This window comes from Bombus flavifrons, chromosome 5, assembly GCF_040668555.2.
Source record: "Bombus flavifrons isolate JBK064 chromosome 5, iyBomFlav1_principal, whole genome shotgun sequence".
NCBI classification, from domain to species: Eukaryota; Metazoa; Arthropoda; class Insecta; order Hymenoptera; family Apidae; genus Bombus; species Bombus flavifrons.
In genome coordinates, this window is record NC_138446.1 from 14,109,525 (window position 1) to 14,133,215 (window position 23,691).

General features: G+C 41.2%; 1 protein-coding gene across 2 annotated transcripts in view; it reads left to right on the forward strand.

The window, feature by feature from the left end:
* Nucleotides 1–23,691, forward strand: part of LOC138180402 (uncharacterized) — an 84,746-nt gene that overhangs the window by 8,664 nt on the left and 52,391 nt on the right. The gene's annotated exons all lie outside the window — the stretch shown is intronic.

Here is a 23,691-nt window from a genome sequence, read left to right on the forward strand (position 1 = left end):
GTCGTGACCGAGACATTAGCAAAATTACTTGGCTCTACCCGGGTTCGATTCCGGCTGCTGCCGCTATCTAGATAGCATTTCCGAGGGAAACCGAGGGGCTATCTTGCCTCTTAATTTCCAGTGTCCGCCACGTGTTATTTAATGTTACGGGACCGCTGATCCGGAGCTGAGAAGTGACGAATGGAAACACCGGATAATCGCGTCTCTCGCGCCTCGATGATATCAAGCGTAGGACGACCACGCGGTGGGAATTATGATAATTCCACGAACGTTACGTCTCTTGGCGCTTTCTACGTTACGAAAACTCTTCTCGTTAAAACCCTTTGAGAAGTTTGTGGTCTTGAAACCATAGATTTAGAGTTGGACGCGAAACGAACGAGGACGTAAGGGAGTTGAGCGCGAAACAAACGAGGACGTAAGGGAGTTGAACGAAGTTCCGTGACTGGGGTATTAGGGAGATCGTTGAGGCTCACGCGCAAGGAGTTTAAAAGGGAGTCTAATCCCCGATGTAGAACGACTCGGGCAGGTCTACACGTTCTGGCTTCCCGTCCCTGCTATCTCAACTGGCGTGCGTCCTGTCTGCGTACTCGGCATTATTTCTTTGCTCGAGTCTCGCACCTTCTTATCGTGCTTCGTCGACTACTGGACTTTGAATCTGTAATACCAGACAGCGGAGGGAAGAAAGGGAAGAAGAAGACGGAAAGATCCAGTTGCAAATTTATTACAAACGAACTGTGCACGACGTCAAGACTGTCTAGAACGTTTTTAAAACGATGGAAGAAATGTCTGATTCGAGATGTTCGGGAAAATTAAATCTCCCGGGGATGCTAATAAACGCGAATCAGCGGGATTCGAACGATCTACCGGGTGATCGTCCACGATTTTAAAATTCTTCGAAGACTAAAATCAAAGGAAATCGCATATTAGATCGATTAGAGAACTTTTTGTCGTTTTTGTTCTTTGAAAAGAACCGATTTTGTTCTTGTCGTTTGAAAAGAAAAGAACCGATGGTTTCAACATACTGATTAATCTTCAACGTGATGTAAGTTGTTACTTATAATTATCTTCCATCTATCTGCCATACTAACTGAAATCTCTACTAGTTGGTCTTCAACACAATATTCATTGTTACTTAGGATCGTCTTCCATCTCATTTCATTATTCATTTTTCATTCATTCATTTCAATTCATTTATTTCGTCATCTAATAGAAAATTCTATTGTCGGTCTTCGACACAATGTACATTGTTACTATGGTCTTCCATTAATGTGGTAATTCATTTATTTCGCAGTTGTTGAACTTTTCATTTTTCTTATTAAAATATTCCTGCAGTGCCTGTGTAATCCGACTCTCAGTATCAAACATTCTTCCCGTTAGAAAGTTTTATGAAGATCAAGAAAAGATCAAGGAAAATCTTTTGTCTCACCCGTTTCCTGTTTCCTGCTTTATTGCGCAACAATTTCGTAATCAAATATTCAATAGCGTTCTTCAATAATATTACACCACGTTTCTATATCTTGTATTTTGTCAATAAAAATATAAATTTTAATTATCGTAAAAATATATTCTACACAATTTTCTAATGAAATATATAAGCAAATTGTATCGGTAGAACGTTCCAATCAGTCCAATAACCTGATACGTATTTTATTTTGCGCATTAATATCAACGGCAGCAAATTGAAAATTTATTTATCATAAATAGTTTCACAGCACCGAACCAGTCTGCAAGTAGATCTAGTTCACTCGGTAACACATATACAAGATCTGATCTGAAAGGCATAAAATTCCATTGATACAGAGTTACGGTTCAAGTTGAAGGATACTGGAGGATGTAAACGCTAAATCGAACACAGCTTAGACGTTTTGTTTCGGATGGAACGGTTCAGCAATTAGTATTCAGTTTGCTCGGGACACCCAGTGTAAGCGAGTATATATAAGATACCGGCTTCTCCAAGTAAACTTGTTTATCAAGTTATACACGCGGCACCGCGGCTGGCGAACCGGAGAATCTCGCGGACGACCGGTGTAGGATGAGAGAAAGGCGATTCTATGATGCGTGTTTCTTATTCCTTTTCGCGTGCGATGGCAACTATGATTTCGAATTCGAGTCGCAGAACTTCATCGACGATGGAGGACGAGGATATATGGGAATATAAATCGTTCGTGGTTAGTAAGTGACAAAGCCGATACGATTTAGAAATGGCAGCTACCCGGTATAGGTCAGCCATTTACTTTAATGCCATCGATTTTCGGGCATTTACAGTTAGTAGGTTTTTTTGGCGACCGGCTTTCACCTTGACGTTCCCCATGGTCCGCCCGTTCTCTGAGTCACTCACGAAATTCTTGTCAGAGGTTCAATTTACGTTACGAGCTCTTACCGAGAAGTTATCAACATAATCATAAGATAAACGTCCCTCATAAAATTAAAAAACTCGCACTCCGCGCGCGGCCTCCCGCCGCATCTCTCTTTTTGCCCCGGTTCCACGCTACCTTTCAAATCCCTGGACCCCATCGGCTCGCCGTTGAAACACCAACTATATATATGAAAATCAAGCTTACCGAGGAAGATAAAACGACCAAGAGGATAATCGACGTTGCTCGATCGCGGATGAAAACCATGAAAGACCGCGCGCGATTTACGCTATGACGGTCCGTCGTCGTATACTTGTGACGAAGTGGAGAAGAAAATCGAACGAATTGGTAGCGACACGCCACGTTAACGTCCATTTGACCCGCGTCTACCTTCGAACATCGTCGTTATAGCGTATAGAACCGAAGGACATCGGAGGTTACATCGAAATCACCCAAGGAATACTCTTCGGTGGTGGTTCTCTCTGCTCTTCGCGCCATCCACCGAGTTTCTTACTTTCATCCGGCTGGCGCGTGGAAAAAAAGTCGGTTCGAAGCGTGGAGAAGCAGAAGAAGAAGGGCGAGAGACGGGAAAAGAGTTGTAGAGAAGAGAGGCGGAGAGGAGAGGCGAGCAGAGGGCTACTAAAAGTCGACCGGTTGGGGAAATAAGAAGAAGAGGAGCCGAACCAGAGACGAGGCACACAAGGAGAAGAAGAACTCTCTCGCGAGGATCTCGAGTACCGACCGGGACGACCTTACGGAGTAGGACGACCGCGACAACGACAGAGACAAAGAGTCGAATGTTAATGAGGGAGATCGACCGGAGCTAAGGCCCCGGAGAACGAACCTACGAGGAATCATCCGCGGGGATCCGCTTCGTTTCGTCGCGCGCTCTTGCACCGCGGTCAGACCGTCGTTGCCAGATCTTGACTGGCGCCTTCTCCTCTTCTTTCGTATCGTTCATTTCAGAACGCGATCCCATTGCCTGACTCATGCGTGGCTTCTTGATTTTTGTTGCTAGCCTTGGTATCTTCGCCACGAGAAACGCTTTGCCTCTGCTCTCTCTTCGTAGAGGAGGAGGTGGTTGATGTTACGTAGGACGTAGGAGATCGTCGGTGTGTCTGTCTTGAAATGAAGGAATATTTATACTCTCGTTCGTATGTAATTAGGGCACTTACGAAAAATTTACAACTACAATTGCAATTAAAATAAAAAATAAAAAAATACAAAATAACAAATACAATTAATAGATAAGTATAATATAAAAGTGAATAACGCGATGATTAATAATTGGTAAAAGCAACGATGGAGAAACCTAATGGACATAGAGAAGAAATTTAATATCGTTACGTATAAGGATGAAATGTTTGCTACAATCGAACGTACGAATTTTCTTTATAGTCGACAATTCTAAATCGGATAATAATTCTTAGCGATTTCAATAATTTCTTAATAGCCGTTCAAGTGCCATAATTACCTGTGTAAATTAATTATCAAACAGTAATCGTTTATTTACGCTTAATATACAAACTAAAGGTATCAAATTATTTGTACGATGACATAACAAGATTTATACGACGCTATTCACTGGAGGAATCGATCATAAACGACCAATTGATTTTCCACTTCCACGCGGCGCGTCGCTTGGCTTAAGTAGAATAAGACAACAAGGGTTAGACATCCGAGACCGTGCAGCATCTCGGTTTTTCAGTGTGCTTCCGAGTTCTCTCTCACAGTGGTCGGTGTGTATTGTCCGTGAAACTTGAACGTAGCCGAGGCAACGTTTTGTGTTCTTGCTTCGTGGTTGGTCCGCGTTTAGCACGTGTACTCCGTGGCGGAGAGTCCGTGGAGTTCGGTGGACAGAGAAAAGGAGGAAGGTGAGTGGAAGCAACAACGTCGTGGTTAGACGAAGCAGGGTGGACGAAGGGTGAGGTGATGGGGGTCGTGAATGCCGGCAGCATTTGTGATGACGTGAGCGTGACTCGCTTCCTCTTTCTCTCTTTCTGCTTTCTTTTTCCAAACGAGAAAGCCTAAACGTACGCAACCTCCGGTCCATTGACACGTCCTGTCCGTTCCTTCCTTAGGGATCACACGTGATTCAGTTTCAATGTACCTCATTTTTTTTATTCTTTAATTTCTAAATGTCTCGCAACGACGGATTCATAAAAGCAATTTATCGAGTTAGTTGTTCTGTTCTTTAAAGATAAAATCGTGATAACTCCATACTTGTATATCGTTCGTCTCCAACGAAAATTCGTCAAGCTCCAGTTCACCAAAGTATCTTTGGCCAAACTTGGAGCAACAAAAATTCTCAATCGTCAAACTAACAATAGTCAGTTGATCAGCAGCCGAAATAAGGAGAATTCTCGAGATCGTGGTACCAGCGAATCAGTCTTTCGCAGCGATGCTTTTTCGCATGCAAATGCAGAGGCTGGTTGCGGGGGAGGAGAGAGAGAGAGAGAGAGAGAGTACTCTTCCCTTTCTTGAGCGCGCGAATCCGGTTCTTTGTTACGCGGACGAGGCCAGAGCTCTCTTGCTCGGTTTGATTGACTCGGTGTCCTCTGGCTGGTGGTCCTAATGAGATGCGACGCTCGAACTTGAAAATCCTGCCGACAATTAGCGAGATTGTTCTCCCCACTCTCCATCAGAGGAGCGGACGTTCGGCCAACGCGTTCTTCGATCGTCCTGTACTCGGCTTAATACCATATGCACACACGTGCCACGCGACCGTGCATTGACTCCGAAACGGCCTCTGATTCTAGAATATAATGCCTCCCCTTTCGTCCCGCCATTCTGCGGACGTGCTTCGAGGATGGCCACGTATCGTGGACAGAGAAACGCCCGATAGAATCTTCATCGTTGCTCGACTCTTCGAACTTTCCACTCCAATATTTATTTCCTTCGTCTGTTCTACGAAGTAACCGTGGTTAGGACAGTTCTTCGGAGAAAACTTGACGGCCAAAAAGAATTACAAATGCGTAGGGAATTTTGTTAGACCGCTTCCGGGAAGGTGAAAGGGATGGAAGAGTGACACGAAAGTAAAATTATAGTTTAGCGTATTAAAAATAATTCATGATGCGACACAAGGCAAATTAAACGAGGATCGAAGAGCGTCACTTAAGAAATATTCTCAGATGCTTTTTTCTTCTTAGTTTGCTTTTCTCGATATACACCGTTGACAGTAAGTAATAGGACACCTACTGATACTTAGTACGAATCAAATACTTCTCACTAAGAAATATTGAACGTAACGGATGCCCTAATATTTATGGCTGGCGACGTACGTACATTGAGATTCACGTCGTCAGATAATCCACGGATCCGAGAAAATATCTACGAAAGAATTTACAACCCACTGAAAGTATAGTAAAACCAACGAGCCAATTGCCTGGATAAAACTCCTCTTACGGGCCTCTGACTTTTCTTTTTTCCATTCGTCGTTCGACTCTCCTCGTGCTCGTCCGATCAATTTATCCGCGTCGAGCTCGCTAAGCGATTTCAAGAGACGCTGCAACGTTTCCGCCCGTTAATCAGCGATTTATGCAAAGAATATCGAGCCGCGAGTCGCGAATAAAAACCAACCGAATAAATTATCGAATTTCGTAAAAGGTAGTAAGAAACTAAGTACTTTGTCCGCTGCTGAACGTCGGTTAACAACTTTCGGCTTGCTTATTTCTTTTACCGAAATAACTTTGTCGCAACGAATTATTGTTTCCTGGATAGAATCTCGCATTTCAATTAGTACCCTTGGCTAACTATGACACTGAACTATACTTCTGAGTACTAAAGATAGAAACATATTTAAGACATCGTTCATCTTATTAGCGTCGTAGCAACGGTTGTTCACCTCGCTGTTCTTTTAAATCTATAATATATTATAGCTTCGTACATAAAACACCGAACGAAGTAAAATTTATTCGAATTTTCCAATAAATGTAATCGTGTCCTATGATGGATGGTACTTACGATCGACAATATGTATATACCTGTTGAGGCGTTCTAGAATCAACTCTGCAGGCTGGTCGATTACAAGATCACGCGTATCGAGAAACGAAGGCGAAGCCACCGGCATCAATCTCGAAGATTCCACCGGTTGATTATAGTACAGGCGAGTTTTCTCTTTGGCTAAACTTCCTGTCGCCATCTCTGTCGGTAGTAAGCCTGGCATACGTATTTTTATGGAAATGTCATGATCGTAGATTGGCGTACCGTACGTAAATGCTGTGCTTTTTCATGCATATATTTTACTGGAGAGTTGCTCGCGTGGCTTTAGCCTGATGTGGGCCATCCCGAAGTGGTCCGACCTGTATAATCACTGGCGAATTAACGTCCTAAAAAATCAAGGCCATCGTTGACACAACGACTCGCGCCACGCTTTCTGGGTGTCCTCGATCGAAAAGATCGAACAGGCTAATCCATTCAAGGGATCGGAATCGTTTGAGCGAAGCCGGATGTGTCGTCCATCATCGCGCACATGCGATTAGCCTTAATAGCCATTATTAAAGGCACATTCGCACATTAGAAAGCTGGTTACCCCGGTGAGCATCGATTATGACACTGTGGTAATAAAAGACAATAGCGAAGAATAGGCTATTTTCGACGCCGCTGGGATTCCTGTAAATCATACAGCCAGTGATCGCAAGGTCATTTTTACCAGTTTAATTACAGATTTCTTGTTTCATGAAAAAAGTCTACGTGATAGTTGTAGAAAATTTCTTTATTAACGAAATCTATGTAATTACAGTATCTGCTGTATGATAATCTTCTTCGATTAATAATATAATATTTTACTGTGCGAGAGGGAAGTAAAAGGAAATATGACAAATAAATTTAGTTACGTTATGAGAGATGCTAAAATGAGAATCCAAATCGCCTACCACAGTTCAAGGTCTACAAATTGGTATTCAGATAGTCTGTTTGAGGTCAGGGGCCATGATAGTTCTCACGCTGGTCTCGTAATTCAGGGATGATACCATGAAGAAGTTTTTTCAACTGTAATACCATCTCGTATAAATTTTACGATATTGTAGTATGGTCTCGTATAAATTTTACAAAAGGGATAGTTTGTGGTACGTATTTCCAGTCTCTTAAAATATTAGTTTCAATGACATAAATGACGTCCATCGTTTATTCCATGTCTTGTCTAAGATCGGTATACGTTGATACGTACCAGGATTGATGTTTGATTGGTCTCGTAAATCTGAATTCTTGACGATCGTGGACATAGGTTGAGATATGTTTTGCTGCTAAAAGTTATTGGCATACAACGTTGGTATTCTGTTGTCGTAACTTATGAAATATTATATAAATGTTAATAGCTACGGCATCCCTATCAAGTGTCTACTACGTAATTATACTTGTGTAAATCATTATAATCTACACATATGCGATTAACAGAAGTTTTGTTTCTGCGGCTAACTCGAAATTGGTCGTTAACGATCGAAGAAGATCATTAACGCCTTCGATGTTCACTTACAACCCAAGGTGTTCTTTCCATATTTATATATCCATAGAAACCCAAAGGGATTTGTCCGAATTAACTCTCGTCCTTCTTATAACATCCAAACGATCCGCGGTTCGATATTTGCTTGAAATAAATGACTCCTTAAACAGACCTGTCTAATAGCGAACGTGGAAGCGACCGAAGGTAAGCACGCTTCTCCGATATTGGCTGGGGTTAATTACGGCGCGGATATGTTCTCTGCTATCTTAATAATAACCCTTAAGTACACGCGGAGGGGGGCCCGCAACGAACATCACACAGCTACGTAATCGCACATGGATATGTTGTACATGGTGCGGATCGAAGGAATCGTAACGATTTCCTGTAATACTCGGCACTGATGAGATAACGATATACCGTTGGTTAGTGATAAGCCAAGACCAGACTTGATTACTGCTCTTCCACTTTTCTACCAATATCTTTTCTACAATACCAACGCGTAATCATACGTTTCTACTCGTCCTCGATATACAGTACCCTGCAAAAGTTAATAATATCACAACGCCAACTAAACGTACTTTGAAGGAACGTTTCTACGTTTATTGTCCTTCAACGTAGTGATAAAGGGATTGCGTAGTAGGACTAAGGATTAACAGTAAATAGACGTATAAGAAAAGGTGTTTTGAAGGGTAAAATGTATACAGTACGGTAGAAAAAGTCTTAGATTATTTATGTTGCTGCTTTAACTATACAACCACGTATATATACTTTTCGTGGGAAAATTTCTGTGTCTTCCTACGTGGAGATAAATTTTAAAACTACTTTTGCACGACGCTGTACATGTACTTTCTGGTCACGTTTTCTCCTGACAGGAAACATTTTCCAAACAGACTGAAATTAGAATTTTCTAACGGTACGGTATCGATACTTATCGTTGTACATACGTACTCTCCCATCGCACGCGTATTCACGTATAACAAACGAGCACGGATAAGACCCTCGTTTTTGTTGTTCTTCTCTTTCTCCTCTTTCTCCGTTTATTTTCCTTGTCGGACGATAATGATGATTTCCGTGGAGTAATTGCGATATAATCGCTAGGTGACGTCAAACGGACAAGGGAAACTCGCAGTTAAACTCCTCGCTATTAGGTACGTCGCATCGTTCCATTGATTGCTCGCGAGTACAATGTTACACGCGTCCTACTAGCGATCGGCGTCTGCACGCAACCAACCGGCAGGATTAATAGTCACCGATTCCGATTTTTCGCGCTACGCGTTACGCAAATAATCAGTGTGTAACGTTTTATGGCGGTTCGAAAGAGGTTGGTGGTTCACGCGTTGAACATCGCCATTACAAAGCTGCCATTAAGCGCGATGACAAGCGACTGCTTGAGTTCCTCGGCCGAGGCGAATGAAAGGCCTAATGCTGGCATGACCGGGCAGAAATATCGAAAGGAGGGGGCCATTTCATTTTTTAACGACCCCAGCCGTTTAATAAGACGCTCATCCCCTCCTTCTCTCCGAGGGGGATGCTTGAAAATTTCGCCATAACTAAAAGCCAATTAACGACAAAGAAGAAAAAAGAAAGAGAGAAAGAAAGAAAGGAGAGAGGAACCAGGAACAGACAATGTTGCAATCTGTTCACCTGTACACTCATCGTCGACGTCGACGTTAATCTGTAATAACGATCTTCCGATCGGTTGGCTGATGCGGTGATTGATGGCCACGCTGATCGACACTGTCGACAATGCTTCCATCCGACTTAGGTGTTGAGTAATGAATGCAGCGATACTCTCTCCTCGCACATACGTACACCGTAACACCGTTCATAATCAGGTGAAAAGGAAACTGTTGCGATAATCGAGGGATTACGATGAATCAGAGTATTTCGGCTTTTGATGAATTTCCTTTTGATGAATTGTAGAGACCCGTTGATAGAGAACTCATAACCTTTCTACAGTCTAGCAGCAGCGAGACTTGATTAAATCATCAAATATAGCGAGTACTATATTCAACATCGCGGGTGTTATTAGGCGCAACCCTTTTGCAACCATAGCAAGAATTTTGAGTTCAAACTTTTGCATCTCGTGTCATAAATGTAAGATAGTTTAAAAAAGCAATTATTTCCTAAATAGTTTCCTACACCACGGACAGGTTAACCAGGTAGCTTGCAGGTATAACAGATCATTTCAAACTTCAAATACAGAAATTCGTTCTGTAAAACAGAAGACAAGCAAAAGTTAACCGTAAGACGAGGTTTTACCGGACAACCGTTAGACAGACTCATTAAAGATTATCAGTCTCTTCGAAGAAGAAGAGGAAGAAGAAGCTAGTCCGTGCAACATGTACCTCGTTAATCCTTTCACCTAAAACGAGAACCATGTACAAGAGCCTACCTCTTTCAACGAAAGAAAGCACAGATGGTTTGTTAACGCTACTAGTCCACTCTGGATCGATTAAGAAACGCAGACGAAAGAACAATAGAAGGAACGAGGAGTGTACAGAGATAGCAGATGCAATTAGAGCAGACTCGCGCGATTTATAATCCTTGGAGACCACTTAGGTTATAACACAGCGTTCGTGTCTCAGGGCGAAGGACCCGGTCATATAATACCGGTACTTAGATCCCGTCCACGCGTCGCGTCGCGCAATGAAAACGCGGTGGAATAAAAGCCGTACAATGGCAAGGATACGCAACGTCCGGTGGACCATGGCCCTGAGCTCGGTGGGTTATTATACCGGCGTGCTGCTACGGCTGGCTGAAAAAGCCTCTTGAATGTAATCAGCCGCATTCATCCTGCCACTCACTTCTTGCCAGCTTAGAGGGGGCCTCGGTGAGTGCGTTCCGTGTTTACAAGGTGTACTGACCCGCCGCAATATCGCTATTGCCCGGTGGATTCAATGGATGGAACGCGCGAACGATACTCCACTGCCTGGCCTTCGTCAAGGGCGTTAATGAGCTGGACGGAATTGTTCTACAGAATGGTCAGAGATATCTATGGGAAATGGAGAAAGTGCTAGATAAGGAATTAAAAGGTATTATATCCTTCGACAGTCACGATTATGGCGATCATTTGTGGAGGTATCGTTGGAAGCAAATTGTTACTATACGATGAGCTGTGGTGTGGATTATTGATACTATTCAAGTATGGTATATGGGGGGAAGAACATTTCTTTTATGATCGAAATCGAATCGGATTCTGAGAATACATCCGATTATTAACTATTACTAGAATATTCTGTGGATAGGGGAAGTTGTCTGTCGTAAAAGTTGTCATACGAAATATTAGGTTATCGGAAAAGTGTCTTTCTTTCGCAAACGTGTTTTTTACAACAGTGCACCTTCATACAAACGTGAAACCAAGTCTGTGAAATGTCGCGGAGTTTATCTCAACAGAACAAAATGGATCGTACGTAATTCGACAAGATAATATAAAATAAAAATGTTGTGCGCTTTATTATTATTATTTAGTATTATTTCCTCATAAAACGAAAGAAACTTTTCGAACAACCTAATATTATACGCATATTTCATAAAAAAATTAGTCCACGGTATGAATAAGGATGGGCCCATTGGATAGGATTTAGGTTCATCAATATAATAGATAATTCACTGTTTAAATACTTTTGTGATTAGTTTGAAATTCTGTTAATATAATGATGAAATTTGAAAATGTTTCGTGTAAGGTATAACATGTTCATAAAAGTGTATCTCCAAGTGTTGGGATACTTTCGACAACCTGTACATTATAACGTGACGCAGCCCGTTTCTTTTTTGCTCGCTAGCTTCCTCCAGCTGCGAATTATTTAACTTTTTAAACAATTATAAGAAAAAAATCCAACAGCCTCTAGTCGCTCGAGTTCTCATGTGGCGTGTTAGACTCCCGAGTAGCCAGGCAACCTGGAGCACTAACTCACACCGCGGTTACGTGGCTGGATTTACGAGCATGCGAACGTATTCACGCGACGCGAAAACGTGGCTACGCAAGGCTCGGGACACGCGTTATTTAGTTTAACGATCAACCTTTATGTTCAACGTGATACCGTACAAGTATAAATTGCGACCGTGCCCTGTGTCGCAGATTGCGGCCTGCCCTTTTCCTCTATCGCCACCGAGCTTTATGCTCCGACGATATTTTCTCTCTTAGCAAAGGCGAGTAGCGTGATCCTGTAGCAATTTCGCTGTAGAAGTTAATAGAATGGAAGTATCGCTGTTTCAAAAATGTTAATTTAAACCTTTCGTTATACGATAAACAATTTTTATTAGAACATAAAATTAAATATCATAGTGTGTTATATCGCGACATTTTAATATACCGTATGTATGCTGTAGTCCCTAGAACGAAACATAAAATTTGCGTGGCGGTCAACGTGTTAATGGACTACGCTTCAACTTTCACGGTATATCATCGTATTTCCACGAAGGCGAGTAAATTTCGACGACCGACGAGGATCTCCAATAAAATAACTTCGATCTCGAGTTGTCTGATAAACGAACTATCCGTCATGATTCCCAGTTAGGAAGAAAAATTCGACAACGCTGGGCCGTTAGGTGGTTATTAATGAAGGGACACGATAGTTGGAAGCTGGAGATGCTAGTGGAAATTTATTCGATGTCCTCGATATGCACGATAACGATATCTCCGTGTTGTTGGACGTTGGCTGGCTTATTCGTGTTTGATTAGAAATATCTCAATGGCTTGTACCAGGAGGGATTACAGATCATCGTACTCGCATCAAAGTTAAGTGCCTGTCAAGGGGAACTATAGACGCGGAAGAGAAGGTGGTCTCAACGCAGACGACTAGGCGCTGCGTGCTCTTAAGCGACTAATGGTGATTTATAGGGAGACAGCGACAGCTTGTTTGTTTGTTTCCCACCCTATACGACTCGTGAACTTTGCAACATCACAATTAAACGATCTCGTACGACGCATCGTAATCGCAATATTCATTTCTTAATCGTCTAATATTTCCTTGTTAGAAACGTCTATTCCTAAAACATTCGAGTAATCGTCGAAAGGATTTGTCTGTTCCAACTGTATATTCTTAGAAAATCCTGAGTAAAGTTTCTTCTTCTTTGGGTATAACGAAGTACGAGTACGTACCTCATACATGTATTTATTTTCTATACGTATCTAATATTATAAGCTTAGTTCGCGAATTTAATTTTAAAAGCTGGTAAAGATAACGAGACAGTCGGTCAAAGAATTAAATTTCCAATCAGCTGGACATATCATAATAATATAATACATACGTATTACTAACAGTCGATCGGATGCATTCTGCGTGTTCTGTAAGGACGAGCCCAAGAAAAGGTAGCACCCGCGAGCGAGCTATTATTAGCCTTCCTTTAAAACGTGTATAGATGATCGTGTTACGCGTGCTTTACGATCACGCCAGTAATACACACAAGTGTTTCCTCTCTCCATTTCATTCCCCCGCGAACGAAGAATGCCGACAAACGGAAGAAAACAACGATCTCCAACCAAACTAACAGCTTCTAAAGAAACTCTCCAAGAAAAACATGAAACTTTCAGTATGCAACGCAGTGAAACATATCAAAGTTGATCGAGGATTCTCGTGATAGCATACGTTTGTATGTATCTGTAGGCTACACGATGCTTCATTTAGGAGCATTTATCGAAAATATGTTTGCCGAGGGAGGCGGTTTGATATCAAAAGGACTGGACGATGCTTTCGGTCTCTCAGGTTCGATGGATGCGAAACGTGGGCCGATCAGGAGCCAGAATCTTTTTCGAGGATGTGTCTTCGCACCTACGGCGGCACGCGGTTGACGTGGGACGGATTGAAAACGGTCAATGGTTAACAAGCAAACGCCAGGCTGGGAACACCGGTTGACTATTATCGACGTTCCGTATCCGATACGGTTGACAGTCTTAAGTACATACACGGTCGACTATTCTCCGTTCTTCGTTGCTATACTACTACGTGTTCCAAGTCGAGGCTATAGAATGGCTAACAAACGACTCAAGGGAAACGAGCAAAGTGGAAGAAAGTTAATCGAGGCGAGGAGACGCGGAGGACCTGCCGCGAATTCCACCGGTACCGTTTGTCAGTAAGGACGACGTTTCCTCTTTGGTGTTCCATCGAACACCTCCGCTCTTCCCACGTCTCTCTGTTGGTCGATCGTAAATTGGCCAGCGTCGTTTTCCTCTCGAAAGGCGTCAACTGCGAGATTTACGACGTCTACCGACCTGGCCAGATTTTGCTGCGACAGCTTCGTGCTTTTTTTCCCCCTGTCCTCTCTTTTTCTCTGATATCTTATTTCTTTTTTGTGCTCTGTGTCTTTGGTTTCGTAAATTTGTTTTTAGTTACGACGTAGATATTCACGAGGCGGTTTCTTGAAAGAAGATAGAAGAGATTCGACGAGGTGTCGTTGACATTCCGCATATCGCACTCGACTCCCCTTAATTAGGACATCTAATATCCACACGCAGATAGCAATCAGCCTATCGCGGTTAATTAACATTTCTCCCGGATATAAGCGTATACTTTTTTACGTTCGCTGAAAACTCGTTCCGCCACTGGTCCGTCCGGTACCACCACGAGCCCTCCTTCCGAATTAAATTAAATTTCTATCTCAGTTATAAGAGCGAAAGAGGTCCGATTTTCACCACGATCCTAGCGTGTTGTCGTTATCGGTTCATTCTGATAATAATCTCTTCAAAATTTGGTAATTGCAGCTACTACTCTACATACGAACAAATGCAATCTGTTAAAGTGCAGGAAGTAAACGAACGAATCTAAACTTTCATTGAGATTATCTTCCAAAATACTCCTTCCACGCTAGTACAAATACTTACAAAATTCTCCAGCAGAAATTTTCTTACTAAAAACCATCTACTCGATTTATCTATTACTTTCTAGGAAATGAATCGATGAATATAAACATTGAACAAAAATATTTTCCAAATGGTGGATATCGTTTAAACAAGTCGATGCAACCTATTAAAGTACAGGAAATAAAACAGTGAGCTTAAATCTAGTTTTTCCGCTGGTACATGTATAAACACGAGCGGTTTGTCCCCGGAGGATCATCAAAGCGAGGAGAAAGAGTCCGCTGGTCGGATCAGAAATGGCTTCTTAAAGAGAGTTGTTCGTCCTCCGACGATCATTAACGGTGCTGGGCGGCAGAAAGTTCGCGATGCACGGTTTACGTCGGCAGCAAAGAATGATTTCCGGTCCTTGAGACACGCGGCTAACGAACCGCGATATCCGGTGTCCAGACATGCCCGTATCCGTTTACCGGGTGAACACGGAGGGTGGTCAGTTCGTTGCGTATCCTCGCTTTCGTGTCCGCTTGCTCCGATCCTGCGTGTACGTTCGAGTTCGAGGTATCGTTTTCTGGCAGAAGAACGATTCTCCTTGGACACGGTCCAGGAAACAAAGCCGCCAACCGACGTGACGCGGTTTCGATCATTGGAGATCGAGAATATTCTCGAAAAGATATCTGAACGACCTTAACATTTTTTGTAAAATAATTTTTTATTCTGAGTAGTAGAATTCTGTTCTGAGTAATCAAGTTTTAACGTTTTCGTAATCGAAGCGTTGAAGTGGTAGTAGTATCCAGTATAGAATTTATACTTTCATTATTATTTAATATGTTTCTTAGTCCACGGTCTTGTCGCATCTTGACGGATAAATAATTATTTCAATTATCGGTACAAACAGTATGGAGTTTTTACTCTTTGCCGTAAAAGAGATCATTCTCTACATTTCCAAAACTTACATCGGTTATTAATGAAACTTGTCAGCTAGTCAGATAAATAGTGTGTGATTTTATTTTGTTTGGTAAACTTGTATTTGCAAGTAATTAATTTTGGAATATTTGTGCGAAAACAAATTCATCAACTTTTCAAACTCCAATTTCTAAACTAACGACTGTAATTTATCATCAAATAGGCGTGGTTTTGTTAAATTCGATAATAAGTAGATTTACTAGTAATTTACAGATATGAAAGCATCGAGTCTGAGAATTACTGAACTTCTTTTAAATCTATTAAGGTAATAGATGGTTGATGTACTGATCGGACATTGAGCATCGTCTTCAGTATCGATTTCATACGATGTAGATCTCTTCTGTGGTCCCGATCACGTCTTGTAACTATTCTCGACGAGGAGATAGAAGCAGATATTGGGTGCGCGGCATGGCGCGCTCGCATCGCGATCATCATTCGATAAAACGTGACTCTACGCATGAAATGATTATGTTATCTACATCGCGGTGTATCGCATGCATTACCTTAATGACGCAATAAATTTTGCCATTGAGTTATGCGCGCGGGCTAGCTGTAAGTATCGTGGCATAATGAACGAAGGCGACGTTCCCCAATAAATTATAACGTTAGTCTATTAATTATCATTATCAATGCGGAAGTTCCTACATGGGTAGTCGCGATTCCAAATTTTTCTCAGCCGACCTACGAGTTCGTTTTAATTGAATGAAGAGCCTCGCCCCTCTGCCAATATTACTCAATTAAAATGGTTTCGTTACGTGAATAGGATCTATGAGATCCTCCAAAGACGCGCGATGCATTTCACGTATGAAGACCACAGGAAGATACAAGTTATATTTTTCCTTTTCGTTTTTCTTTTTATGCGAGCAATTTTAAGATCCCATACTTTGTCAACCAATCTCATATTATCAAAGCTACTCTTTTTTAATTAAAGATGACGAGGTTCTCTTAAAACATATTCCGCTATTACTATATCATTGTGACACGTCACTATATTTTTTTTCTTCTTTTTGGCCCGCAAAAATGGCGATTACAGATAATGCAGTGGAACGGGCGTTGTTTAATTAAAACGATTTATCCGCGTTAAAATTTATTTCTGCCGCATCGGATGGACATCAGGCGTTAAGACGCATGACCGACGCATTCGCGATGCTACGGCGAAGATTGCAAGAAGAACAGATAAACACGCAACAGGGTCATGTTCTCTCCGCTCCTCTTAGGTAACTGTGGAGGACGATTTAACGTGAAACAATCAGAAACGACGTAGCCGACCGCATTATGACCGCCATAATTCCACGACCAAGCACCGTAAATCCGGATCTGCACTACGTCCTTATTCCTCTGATCGATTCGATTCGATTCTCTCCGCGTTTCGTCTGTTGCTCGATGAACCGTGTACGTCTGTAGTATTCTGTCTTTTGGTAATATCGAATGGAAAATTGACTCTGTTCTTTTCAATTATTCTTCACGTTCGTATCTCTTTGAATCGTAACGACCAGGCGAAATAAAATATATCTCAGGGATATTTTTAGTTTCGATATTAATATTATTTATTAATCAATATCTATTCTTTATCACGATACAAACACACACTGTCTATTGAAACATAATTTTCACTTTCAGGAGACCAGCAGAGTTAAAATATTGTGCTGTTCATAATTTGTGCAGCGAAACTACCGGTCTTGAAAGAGAAAAATAATGGCAACCTTCATCATCTTTACGATGCAAGGTTTATCTCTGGAAAACTCTTCCGTGTTAATGACAGTAATCCCATGAACGTAGAAACGTATTTTCTTAACCAGTTATCAAGTTGTTTTTTGCATTCATTTCACTGTCCGTTATTTGATCGATATTTTCTGGAGATCTCTCGTAGTTGGAATTTTACGTTACTCGCTAGGTTTCCGCAGCAAGAAATTAAATGATCGCCGAAGAATTCGAATCCATTTAGAATAACGGATATAGTAGAGTAACTACATTAGCGCAGGAACACCAAAGACGACTTCTATTTGGCAGTGGTCTTAGATTGCATCACGGAAGCTCCATAACTTCAGATAACAGGTTTACTCCGGATGTTTCGTGTACGCGTATCGCGACTCAAATTATCGATCCTTTGATCCCGTAATTTCATTATCGCTATTAATCTCATTCACAAACTATAATTATCCGAGAACACCCAACTATGTCTCGATTAACATACTGGAACTGTCTTATTAGGAGACGAAGGCTCTCTTCGCTTGTAGTTTTCCAAAATTTTTTCCTTAGGTAGATACAGAGTTCTAAGAAAGTCTCTGACTATCTATCAGACGGATTATGCTTTTATCAATGAATATTAAAATACTTGATGTTATCAGAAACCTGTTCGTACTCCTTAAGAAGTATTTAGTTCAAGAACTATTAATAATTTACCTAAAACACATCGATTAAGTCAAGCTTTAAGATGGATGATTTCAGGTACATTTTATTTTTCGATTTTTAGGAACAGTATTTAACATCCTCCTGATAGGATGGATTGGTCGTTTTTGTAATACGAAATACTTTAATTCCTGAAGATTCGTTCCTATGTGACATCGTGTGAAAATATTTCTCAAAGACATTATTAATTGCCATTATAAAATCACAAATTTATATATAAGAAGTTTAAAGATACGAAACGTAGAAAATACACGTAATATACGAAAATATATAAAATATCTGAAAAAAAACAATTTCCACTAACATTCCGTTTCTTCGATGGTATTCATAAAAACCTAAAATTATTACAAAAATATCCTCGTCTAAAGATCGTCTAAAGATATCGTGTTTCGTCTATGACTTTCACACACTCGTACAAATCATCAGCCGTCTTTCTCATTCTCCATACTTGATAATTTCGATTTTTCTGACGAGTGTACGGAAAGTTCGTCGAAATCGTTTCGGGCAAAAAGCCGCGCACGACCGTTGCAAGTTCGCATGTACGTATCGTAAACGGTTGTTTTCTCATTGAGGCCAAGACTCGATGGACTCGGTTGGCGAACAACAATCAACCGCAGGGACCCTGTTACGCCACGGATCCAGTTTTTCGTGGAACTTACCTCCATCACGGTTTAACGATCGGGCAGTGGCGCGTCGTATATACGAACGAGGGGCTCGATCTTCCACGCGTTACGTACATGTGTATACGTGTACAGTAGGACGCACAGAGACCGTAGAACGGAAAAACGCGGCTGCCTCGACGAGATGCGTTTTCCTTTCCGCTCGTTCCGAGCAGGCCCAGCAGGGTGATCGCTCAGGTAGATCTGACAGGCCGCAAAAAGGTTTGCCTGTAAAAGGTTTCCAACGCACGGTCTTATTGGCTTTATTTTAATTTCGTTCGGAATAATTGGTAGAGATCCGATCGACGTCTGTAAAAATGCTCGCACGACCGTCTTCGTACCGTTTCTCCCCTTGCTACTTAATGTTCTGGAAAATTGTACATCTTCCTTTTCTCTTTGTTACACGCACGTATATACCGAGGTGAAAGGAACTCCGTTCGACTTGCTTCTTTCGTCTCCCATGGCGGTTTTAGCGAAATTATAGGAGTCGTTTCAATTCATCGAGTTTACTTCAGATTGATCGTAGCAAAAATCACTGAAGATTGGATAGACGAACATCATCGTGCCTTCTGTAAATTAATATCGCGAAGACGGTAGGTTCTTCTGGCAGGTTCTCCGTTAAGTAGTATTCCGTTAAGCTCTATATACGTTCAACCCGTGGATTTCTTCTTGGACCTACATCGATCCCTTCGATTTCCTGTCATCCATCATTTCTCCAAGCCTGACGGTTTTGCAGTTCACCGTCGATTTGAACACGTGTTACGACGATCGTAATAGATGCAAGAAGAAAGATTTAAGATTCTCGGAAACCAGTCGGTTTTTCCAATCCAGCTATTTCACAGTTTACGACGTTGACGCGTAGTAAACTGGCTCTCGATTACTTCTGCCACCTTATCCGCTTAATTGCCGCAATAATAGTTACCTGATGTTGTATACAAAGTTAGAATCCACGATTTATCCATCATTTTTCGATTCTCTTCTGGGTTCTCTCTCTCTCTCTCTCTCTCTTGTTCGGATGTTGAAAGAGGAGGAACAAGAAGCTCGATTTCTGAGTGGCAGCGATCGATCACGATGCATTGCGGTGGTCAGGAACGGCCGATTGTGTCTCAGGAGAGCAACAGAGAGCAAGCTTACTCGAGAGAACGTTGAAAAGAGGCGATGAGAGGCAGCGTGGCGTCCTTGCCCGCAGCTTCGAACTGGTTATGTCAAACAGCCGGTCGATGTGTTGGCCTAACCTGCTTTCAGCCCTCCCATATCCACGGTGGACAAGGAGTTGGCAGGGTGCCCGGTGCTCGCCTCTAAATGCCAGTTTTTCAACCGCCCACTTCCGGCTTCTCGATCGAGTCGTCCATCAAGGCGTCGCATTACTTCTCTGGTGTCCCTGCGTCCTGGACCCTGTTTTTTGCCCATTGAACGTCGCTCGATCCTTCCGAGGAATCGTCCCCCAAGGTCCCTTATATCCCTTTTATCGCGGATTTGTTTACGAGTATTACCACGCGTCGTTGATTATAAGCGGATCATACTCGTAGATTCGATTCCCACGTGCGATTAAACTGAAGATGACCAGAATCGAATATCTGGATCGTATTGCAGATAGAGATCACGGCATAACCAGTATCGAACATGTTGGTTTTCATTATTTTAATATACTCGTGAACAATACAAAAAGTATCGTTAGGATGGTAGCTTGTATCGAGTATCTACTTTAAACGATACAAGGAAAACTATTTATGGAGTGAAACTATATGTAAATTTATTTATTTGATCGTAACTGTATTTAAAACTTTAATACTTAAGAAGTCAGTAAAAGGCAAGAGCCGCGCACTCACACATGAAAAGTGCCGTGTCCTTATTATCGATGAAAAATCCCAGTAGAACGTTATCGAATTGCGGACGATGAAAGTTAGCGCAATATAATACTTCAAAATCTCGAAAAGAGCGTTTACCTGAACGTTGCAATACTTGTATGGAAAATTTTGGTAACGTTCTTAGAGTCCAAATTTGGTATTTTCAATTTCATCTGTTAACTTAACATTAATTCGAAATTAATGCTATAAACATCAATAGCCATTACGAAATAATCACTATGTACATATCTTAAAATTGAATGAATAAAATGGCCCAAAGATGATGGAACTTCAACTTTATACAGTCTCGAAATGATAGATAGGACGTTTTAATTAAGAAGTAGCAGCGTTCGTCTTACATAATACAAATTCTGACAATATATGTGTATTAAGAAACAAAGGGTAAGCCAATCGATACTGGTTAGGGCGTCCAATGTCCTTAATCATCGAATTGGACTGGCGAACAGCCACGAGGCGATGAATGGCGAAACGGGCACCACGCGCTCGCTTATTGCTCGAGCGTGCTGAATAATTTATTACACCTTGACCGTCGTGCTGGTAATACCTTACGATACGTTATTACGGCACGGCGTACAAAAATTGGGCGTAATTGGTGCTCGGTCACACATCCTCCAGCGCAGGCAGGAAGTCATCTATTTTGGATGTTGCCGATGGTGAATTCACGTCGAATTCCGGTGAAATTTTCGGCGATCGCAGATTCGTCGATTAAAGTACGGAAACCGGTCGCGATCAGGTTTATTAAGTTCGAGCACGCCAATATTGTTAATTAGATGCTATAAACTTTGAACCTCGCATTTGCATAAGCTACCATATCTCGGCACTAATCTGTTATTTATGCGCGACAAATAGGATAAATCGAGTTGCCTCTCAACGCGGAACCGTTTCGTTCTGCCCTGGCGTGCAGTCGCTGCCGCTGTTCCACATAATTAGCGATACTAATTAATGGCTGTATCCCAGATAATTATGCTGAACAAAACACGGCTGGCCCGGTGCGCGATCCACGGTTACCATGCGCGCGCGTGGGTTGAATGCCGACACCGCGCTGTTCAATCGTGTGTGTTTTCAATAGCACGGGCGTGAATTTCTCTCGCGATGAAAGACCAAGAGTTTATGTACTGCGAATTAATTTTGATAAATTGTTATTTTTCTATTTAATTGTCGGGCTATTAAAGCTCTATAATTGGAGCTTTTTGTCGATCCGATTTTGTCGATCCCATTATGTTTGATCATCGTTCTTTTATTGTGACGAATGGGATAGGAACTAAGATTGGGCGGATGGTGTCAAACAGTGGAAATTGATTCGTATTTTTTTTTAATGAAAATGCTCTTTTGCAGGATTGCAAAAATAGGACACTCGAATTTGTATTATTTCCTGGAAATCTGCAAATCGAATCGTATATGTATAAATCGAATCATACACAGCATTAATTTGTTCGTACTGCTAAAATAGCATAGTAATAACAATACGAAGTAATATTTAAAGACACACGTATATGTATATACAAGGATATGTATAATTTTCAAGTTACGTAATATCATAAGGAATTAAATAATCAATCAGATGTCATCGTTAGTGATTTACTAAGACTGTATTTACTAGATTCAGTCATTAGGTTTATGATATTCGTCAGGAATGATAGCCATTTTTGAGAATATGGATTTGGTATTTCTTTCATACTCACGCCAACACTCCGATAGTACGTGAGTTGGAATATAATTCGTGAGGTTTTTAGACAGCGTGTAATTTAGATTTTCATACTTTCACTTTCACACGCTTCAGTAGCAAATTACTCTGTCATAAACTTCGTAACTCCAAAGAATTATTACATACAGAACTATACGTATTATATGTTCCGATGCAAACATAACTCTGCCAACTTCGATTGCATGTATCACAAGCTTTTATTCTGGGAACTTTGATCGCGTCTATCGCATTTCTGAGAAACATCATCTCAAATATTTCAAATTCAATCGCATCTTTTTAACTTAATTTTAACTACCAAAAAGTCAATAAAAAGTTTAACAATCCTTCTAAAAAATAATTCGATAATAAAATAATCTTCGCTAAGAAGAAACATACATAAATGCTGCAAGAGACATGATTAACAAGTACAGGGTTTTCGATGACCCAGACATCAGTATGCGAGAGTTAATAGCCACAGTAGTAGAGTTTTGTTGGAACGCACCTGTTGCTTATGCGAATCTTTCTCTGTTTTCATGTTGTTTATTACCTACGGGAAATCAATCTTCTGTAAGGTGAATTGGCGATTGGTTAATCACAGCCGATCTTACCTTAGAAGTTGAAAAAGTTAATGACTTAAGGCTGAACTAACTGGAATGGGTAGTTTTCGAACCAAGTAATAGAAAGAATGTTATCCAGGGGCAACGATGTAAATCATTTTTGCACATTTATGCGCAACAGCACGTGGTACAAATGGTACACCAAGCAGATCGTGTTTCCCCGTTCGTATGCACGTGTCCTGTGCGTTGTGCAATTATGTAGAGGCCCGACGACTTTCTCATCTTTCTCCCCCTTGTCGCTTGTCGTATGGTAATAATCATTGTAAATGATAGTTTCACCGTGTCTACTGACGTTCTGCTACCTGCATTCTTCTTCCTTTCGCGTGTACATGTGTGCTATGGATATTCTATATATTATACACGTTTCAGTTCGATTTCAATAAATTTATTTAAGCGTGTTTCAACCAAACTACTTCCATTCGAGCTAAGATTTACAATTTCTTGCTTGTATGAGTTTCAACATCGTCCCATTAAAAAAAGAAAACATCTGTTTTAAAACGAATTTTTTGTATTTATTCTTAATAATTCTCCGTAATATTCAATTAAGAACAACGTAAGTTTAAACGTTTTATTAGTTGGTAGAAATTTATAACGAGAACAATATATCCCGTTAAATGTTCTTCGTTTCATAAAGAATTTCAATATACAGTTTTAGAAGCCACGCTTTCCTAATTCGATCTATCCAATTCGATCTTTGATTTAGTGTCTCAGAAACTTCTTCGACGTCTACCGAGAAGTGTCTCTTGTTGGAATAGGCAGATAGCTATCTGGTCAAGGTAAGGAATGGAACATTGAAGAGAAAGCATTCCTCGCGTGTTTTCGATTCTAAACGTCGTCGAGGGACGCGTTGGGAGGCCCTGAACGATTATTTCCTCTCGAATCGAACATCGAACCTGACGTA